General features: G+C 42.2%; 1 pseudogene; it reads right to left on the bottom strand.

The window, feature by feature from the left end:
* Nucleotides 1–3276: 3276 nt before the first annotated feature.
* On the bottom strand, nucleotides 3277–4688 carry LOC147428786 (uncharacterized; annotated as a pseudogene).
* Between the last annotated feature and the right edge of the window lie 3440 nt (nucleotides 4689–8128).

Raw genomic sequence — 8128 nt, forward strand, 5'->3', positions numbered from 1 at the left:
AGTCCTTTGTCTTTGAGCATACACCTGGCTACTTCAAAGAGTGTCCTATTCTTCCTCTCTGCTACTCCATTTTGTTGAGGAGTATAGCTGCAAGTTAGTTGCCTCTTGATCCCATGTTCAAGGAGGTATTTGCTGAAATCTTTGGATAAGAATTCTCCTCCATTGTCAGACCTGAGAGCTTTGATTCTTCTACCTGTCATCTTCTCAATCATCATGTGAAAGAGCTTGAAAATCTGAAATACTTCAGCCTTGAACTTCATGAAGTAAACCCAAGTATATCTAGAAAAGTCATTAGTGAAACTCACATAATAAGTGTGCACACCAAGTGAGTAAGTGTGGGCTGATTCACACACATCTGCATGGATCAAATCAATTATCCCAAGTGACCTAGTCTTGCTCCTAGGAAACTTGCTTCTAGACTGCTTTCCTAGACAACATGCTTCACATACTTTCCCAATCCTTTGTAAGGTTGGAATGCCCAAAACCATGCCTTGAATCTTTAGCATACACATGCTTTTGAAGCTCAAATGCCCATACCTTTTATGCCATAACTCTGTGGCTGAAATAGGTGCTGATTCACCACCACCTGTGGTTGAAAATGCTGATGGTGTTCCTTCCAATTTGAACAGCTTTCCATGCTTTTGCCCTTTGGCAAGTACTTTGTAGTGATTCTTTGGATCTCTAATGAGGCATTGTTGGCCTTCAAACTCCACTTTGAGGCCCTTCTCTGTCATAGCTCCAACTGAAAGTAGGTTCTTGGTAAGGGATGGTACCAAGAGAACATTTCCAAGAGTCTTCTTCATTCTTGTGCCCAATTGAATGGGTATATCTCCTTTACCTGCAATACTATTAGGAGTACTATCTGCTGTATATATGATGCCATTATGAGTATCATCTAAACTAGAGAAATACTCAGCATGTGAGGTCATGTGGGAGCTTGCCCCACTATCAATCCACCATGGGTCTTCATGAGTGTGAGCTGCCATCTCCTCCAAGGACAGCAATGATGTATCTTCATGAAAGCAATGTGAACTTCCTTCTTCTTTGTCTCCATCCATATAGTTGGCTGATTTTCCTTTCCAATCAGCTTGGTTGCTTCTGCAATCCCTTGCAATATGCCCATACTTTGAGCATTTATAACATTGCATAGAGTAGTAGGTGCTCCTACCTCTTCCTCTTGCTCTACCTCTAGATGAATGACCTCTTCTACCATGATAGGATGAGTTACCTTCATGAGAATGCTTGGGTTGATGCCTTCCTCTTCCTCTTTGAGTGTTTGTCCTTCCTCTTCCTCTTGCTGAAAAGAGTGCTTTGTCATTGTCGGTGGTACTACTTGTATTCTTTCCTCCTTCATGTATGATCTTCATGGCTGCTTGCCTTTGATCCTCATCTCTAAGGATTTGTTCCATGTCATCAAGTGATGGCTTCTCCCTCAAGATAATAAGCCCTTGGACAAGACCTTCATATCCTTCTCTCAATCCATGGATGATGATTGTAGACAACTCATTGTCTGTAATCTTGTCTCCAACAGCTACTAGTTGTTGATGTAGATCTTTGAGCCTCTTGATGAAGCTTGTAGCATCCTCTCCATGATTCCTTTTGGTGTTGGTAAGTTTAGCTCTCAATGCTACTTGCTTTGAGGTGCTCTTTGACTCATAGATGTTCTTCATTGTGTCCCAAGCCTTCTTGGGAGTCTTCACGTCCATTAGGTGGCTAAGGATGTCATCTTTGACACTTAACTTCAGCATGTGGACTGCAAACATGGCCTTCTTGTCCCATTTTTCTAGCTCCTCTTCATCATGTTCTTCTTCACTTGGTCTCTCCATGGAAACCAGCTGCCAACAATCTTGGAAGAAGAGTAGGGACTCCATCTTCACCTTCCAAGTTGCATAATTGTTGCCATTGAGCTTTTCAGCTCCCTCTAAATGTAGATTATGTAGGCTTGGTGCCATCTTCAACTCCTCACAAAGAGTGTGATGAAGGGGGATTTTTGCACTCACTCAAACTCACTCAAGATCACTCTATCTTGGCACTACAACCTGCTCTGATACCATGTGAAAAATAAGGGGAGTGAAGAGATGGATCTTTGTGCTAAGATATGAGTGAGAATGACAAGTGTTTAACTGAAATATATGAGAGAGACAATGATATACTGAAAGGAATATCTTTATTGATGATGAAGCTTCCTTGAGATACAATATTGGTACTTGCAAACTACCAGTGCAGGTACTGCAGACTACCAATACAGGTACTGTGACACAGTCTTAACAATACTAATAACAGAGAGTAAATAGTACCAAACAGACAGTTATGGTACTTTGGAAGTACCTAGATAGGTACTCGAAAAGTACCAATGGTACACAGTATAGGTACTTCTGTGAGACTGAATGGTTGATCCCCAAACCCAAGCTAGAGGTTAAAGTCCCAAGTACAGTGAGTGTGTTTTCCCAGATAACAACACTCTATACAAGATGATCTAAGCCTTACAAGGTCTCTTAGCTCTCTCTCTGTGTTCTCTGTCTCTCTGCTTCTCCGTGATCACAGTTGTAGGTGGCTATTTTCATCCCTACAAATCTGTCTGCTGCACCTTCTGAATACAGGTACTGTGACACAGTCTTAACAGTACTAATAACAGAGAGTAAATAGTACCAAACAGACAGTTATGGTACTCTGGAAGTACCTAGACAGGTACTCGGAAAGTACCAATGGTACACAGTATAGGTACTTCTGTGAGACTGAATGGTTGATCCCCAAACCCAAGCTAGAGGTTAAAGTCCCAAGTACAGTGAGTGTGTTTTCCCAGATAACAACACTCTATACAAGATGATCTAAGCCTCACAAGGTCTCTTAGCTCTCTCTCTGTGTTCTCTGTCTCTCTGCTTCTCCGTGATCACAACTGTAGGTGGCTATTTTCATCCCTACAAATCTGCCTGCTGCACCTTCTGAATCTGCTCCTACCTTTTAGGTACCTTTCCACCTAACTGCTTGGTGGTTGTTGTAGATGCTTCAACGTGTATAGTTGATGATGCAAGGGTTATTGACCATCCAAAATGATGTCAAGTCATCATCCTAAGCTACCATGTCATCATGCTACCATAGCATCATGCTTAAGCCTTTGTTCCCACCTTATTCAAGTAGATGTGTTGAACTTGTAACTCTAACAAACTTCTGTACCAGCAAGGGCATTGCTAGCCATTTGATGATGTTTCTAATTAAAAATACCTGACAAATAAGGTACGAGGGAGACAACCCTCCTTCGGCATGGTTTGTCTTTGGTTATAATCCAAAGACACGTCGATAGTCCATGACGCTTTTGCACTCGGGCAACAAAAACCAGGACTTAGATTGAATGCCATATACAAGGGGAGGGAATTTCCTAACTTCATTCTCACATATTGATGAACTTGTCAAGCATACAAAACCTTTGAAATCCACGACTTTTATCTCAAACAAGGGAAAGGAGCGAAAGAACTCGCGATACTCGTTGTCATATTCAGATGTTGCTACTTGCTCCCACAAGTAGATATTCGCGTCCCTAGGCATGGGTTTCAGCTCCTTAAGTCCAAACCCATGAAACTTGTCATGACCAAATTCGTCATCCAAAGTACATGGCATCAGCAACGATGCAAGGAAAACTCGGTCAGCATACTTGAAAGCGCGGTTGTATTGCTAACGAGCATCAATAGGGTACTGCACATCGACCTTGCTCCACTCATCAAAGAGTGCGGAGTAAGCATATAGAGCATTATGACCAATAGCAAAAAACATCCCCCAAATGGACCCTGCTGGTGGTGAACTTCAAATGTGGATAATCATCAGCAGTGCGTGGCCTTCTGTCCACCAAGGTCCTCCAAGAGTCGGTATGTGAGTTGTACACCTCCATATAGTTGAGAAGATCATCATGGAGAATAAGGTTGAATATTTCACTTCCACGATAATAGTGCTGCATTGAAATGAACATATTCCTGGGTCCGCCACTGTCATCACGAGGTATGAATGTGAAGTACGCATTTGGGAGTTTCATATGATAGGCCATGCCGGTGAAGATGTTTAGCCGCATCGGAGTCATAGATGCAGTGTTTAGTGCCACTAACTGGCACAGGACTATATAGCCGTAAAGGGCGTCGGCGCGGATCGCAATGCCAGACAGTGCAGATGAGGCCTTCGGAGGCAGAGAGGATACAATGTGCAATCTTTTATTTTCCCGTGGGGCATGGTTCAATCGGGCGCAGAAGATGAGAGATAGAGCAAAGTCCCCGATTGATCGAGTTCTGGATGGCCGGAGTAAGTGACGCCCAGCAGTCGAGATCTCCTTCTTTCCATGAAGACGACGAGGATGACCCTGATGATGGCGGCAAGTTTCCGCGTGGCAGCGGGCAAGCCACAAACTCCATCTACGTGGGGGGGGCAGTCCGACAGAGCATGACAAGCCAAGGCCTGCTCATGAACCATTTTTGGCACGCAATGAAGGACCAGACAGAACCTTTTGACAGGAGGGCGGACCATGATTCGGAGAGCAGGGGCAAGCGCCTGAGATCGGGGAGCTCCAGGAGCGGCAGGACTTCGTTCGCTACGAGGTCATTTGGAATTGCTTCAAAGAACCTGGGCAACGCCTCGTCTTCTTCCCAATCAAAGTCATAATGAGCAAACCAAAGCGCACACATTTCTTCTTTGTGATCAGAGAGAGAGAGAGAGAGAGAGAGAGAGAGAGAGAGAGAGAGAGAGAGAGAGAGAGAGAGAGAGAGAGAGAGAGAGAGAGAGAGAGAGAGAGAGAGAGAGAGAGAGAGAGAGAGAGAGAGAGAGACCTCAGCACTATGGCCAAGTTCAAACGACCCCGGCGATAGTTTTCGTATTTTCCTTCTGCCAAGTTTTTGGTGGGTTCTTTCAGCTCAATGGGTGTGCGCCAAAGGGAGGCACGCCCCTTGTCCGTCTAAACCGGGCCTATCTCACACGGGCATGGGCAAGAGGGGATCAATGGCCCATTTTTATTTCGAGAAGGAGGGGCATCATGGGCCATTGATCTTGCGATGCTGTCTGAATTTACCAATCTACACAAATTTACAATGCGGGAGCTTCATCTTGGAACAAACACTCCTCTCAATATGCTTTCAACAAGGGTGCGCACATGAGGTGGTTAATATGATAGGCTTGCAAAGGTGACATCCCGGGTTTTCCAGAGGAGAAGAGGCGCGTGTGGGTGGCGGGGGGGAGGGAACTCAAATTTACATATTTTGCGTACCTGAATTAACCTATTTTTCCAAATTTACAAAAAGCAAATCGCACAATAGATCGCACCCGACTCCTGATATAGACGTGAGCCATTGATGCCCTCATGCGAATGCTCTTGTGAGATAGTGAGGGGTGTTGTGACATATCCTATCGCTAAGGGCATGTGCACGCTACATCGCGAGCTATGGGGTCATGGCTTGTGAACGGCCTCCTAAGGATTTTAAGAATAAACATGTAAGAAAGCCAATTGCCATTACTTAAGGGCATTGGCCAGCGTGGAGGTTGGTGGCCGTCACGAGGCATGAAGGAGAGCGAGGCGGAAGCTCGTGTGTGTGTGTGTGTGTGTGTGTGTGTTGATGTTGTTGTATTAAACTAGATATATATACACAAAAGAAGAAAACACTCAAAAGACAATTGGCTTTAGATAGTTGAACAAGGATTTGTACAGAAATGACTAAGTTTATGATTCATTAATGCATAACATAATAAGAATGAGGTATCATTCTAATGATTTTATACAAAAGTAGTAGGATTGTTAAGGTCATCCTCGTTGAATCATCAGGGGTCTTCAGAGTCTGACTACATCATGTTAAACCTTTTTAAATCGAGAAAGAATTCTCACCTGCATCCATATAGTCAAGACAACAGATTTGTTAGACTTGGCTACGTATGGCAAGCTTCAAAGAACCTATCAGTTGTTATCCATGTCAAACTTAAAAATTATCAGACTAGTTACTATCCTAAATATTAATTTTTTGAACAAATCTCAAGTTTTTCCTACATTTTTTATAAAGTAATTTGCCAAAATTGTACCATATGATCTTAAAAGTTGTTCTTTTTAGTAACCATTTAATATAAAAAAATGTCAAACCATCCATAAGTTAACCAAAAATTGTATGCAATGCTTTGTTTTGTACCTACAACATAATGTATGGACCAAAACTTGTATCCAATGCTTTGATTTGTAACTACAACATACAACATACGTATGGACCAAAGTTGAGTCATTCAAATATTGGGACAAAAACTTCTAAGATGGAGAGAGTATATCTAAAGTCAACTTAGGAGAACTAATAGACAGACTATGTCTAATAATTATAACTAAGGAAAGCTAAAGCAAAGTATTGTAAATTGATGAGCTAAAACTGAAGGCGACCATATCTGATTCATTAGAACCAAATCCGAGCTAGCATACATTTTAAGTCAGAGTGCCAAAAATTTAACCATAACCAAACTACCTCCCATTTTTCGGTAGTTAAAGAGAGGTTAGTGTCAATCCATCAATCCAAAATGTGACTTCATGAGTAGATTGGTAGCCAAATAGTATCAAAACATTATCAAAAAGGTTTCCTCAGAGCCAATGTTGACGTGCAACAATCTATCAAATGAGAGAAACCCGTCAAAATCTAGGTCGGGAAAATCCCTTGTTTCAAGAGTCACAATCAATAAAAAGCCAGCAAGAGCCCGAATCCAAATAACTAATCATACACTCAGTCAGATTTGAGAGCTAGGACTACAGTACGAAATCCAATAAACACCACTAACCAGCTGAGAGTATGAACCATGCTAGTAGGTCTTAGCAATTCATACCAAGGCCAAGCACAACACAAGACCAGTATCATAGTAGGCCAAGTGTATGTTTCAAGCATATGTCCAAGCACTACAGTCTCAAACAATCAAAGAATGCTACAAAAGTTTATCGGAGCAATTTCTTTTTTACAATTATCAAAGTTACTAGGATCTAGATATAGCCTCCCCAGTTATGGCTACCAATTGTCAGCAGGATGACCGACATCAGTAAGATGGCAACCAAAAGTAAGGTGAAATCTGATTGTCCTAAACAAACACTAGCCAGAGAACATCATTATTCCCGAGAACATTAGGCTTGCAGTCATCCAAAATAACTACCATGATGTAGCTGATCCAAAAAGTTCCCACAAGCACCTCAAGCTCCCTAGTCGGCAAGCACGACAAGCACCTCAAGCATCTTAGTCAGCAAGCACGACAAGCACCTCATGCACCTTAATCATCAAGCACGACAAGCACCTCAAGCACCTTAATCATCAAGCACGACAAGCACCTCAAGCACCTTAGTCATCTAGCACGACAAGCACCTCAAGCTTGAGCAGGGTTCCCACCTCAGGCTCGGCCCTAGCTTACCTAAGGTCAAAGGACTTTTAACACTAACCGTTGGAGGTCTTCAATGAATCTAACCCTAAGTTCTTTGAGCTCCATTGGCTAGCCTTGCTCTTTGACAGATCATCTCTCTTTTGGACCCCTTTACCATTTGGCCCGTGTTGAGATAGACCCATAAGCACATGTCTATATTCTAACCCCTGTTCCCGTTTATTCTCTTACATTAAATGATCAATTTATTATGAGAAAATCATTTGAATTGGTTAGATATCAGATTTTATGACATTAACTCTCTCTTCAAATCATAGTCGTCCTCGACTATGAGGTAGAAGAGATAAAGCCTTAGTCAGTAGTCAATGTTTCTTTGCGGGTAGAGGATCCCTTTTTACCCTACGACATCTTTCCAAGATGGATGACTAATCTATTTGGTTCTTGAGACATAGCTGCCGCAAGCATGTCTGCTCTTTGGTCCATTTCATTGTCCCAAGTAGAGTGACAAATCTTGCTTGGTGTTTGAGAGACGTCGTCATTACAAGCATGATTCTAAGCATGCATACTATTTAAGTTTGTGTACAATAAAAAGAAAACTAGACTTATGAGACAAAAACATTGGTCATTTGAAAGAAATTTGTACATTTTCTTACTCTAATGTAGCATTGTAAGCATTAACAAGGTTCATACTATCCTTAAGCTGTATTCCTTGCATTCATCTAGCATCTTCAAAAGGATAAGTTTTGAACTTTATAAGATACCGTCGGATAAT

Source organism: Adiantum capillus-veneris, chromosome 23, assembly GCF_014529385.1.
Source record: "Adiantum capillus-veneris isolate H3 chromosome 23, ASM1452938v2, whole genome shotgun sequence".
NCBI lineage: Eukaryota > Viridiplantae > Streptophyta > Polypodiopsida > Polypodiales > Pteridaceae > Adiantum > Adiantum capillus-veneris.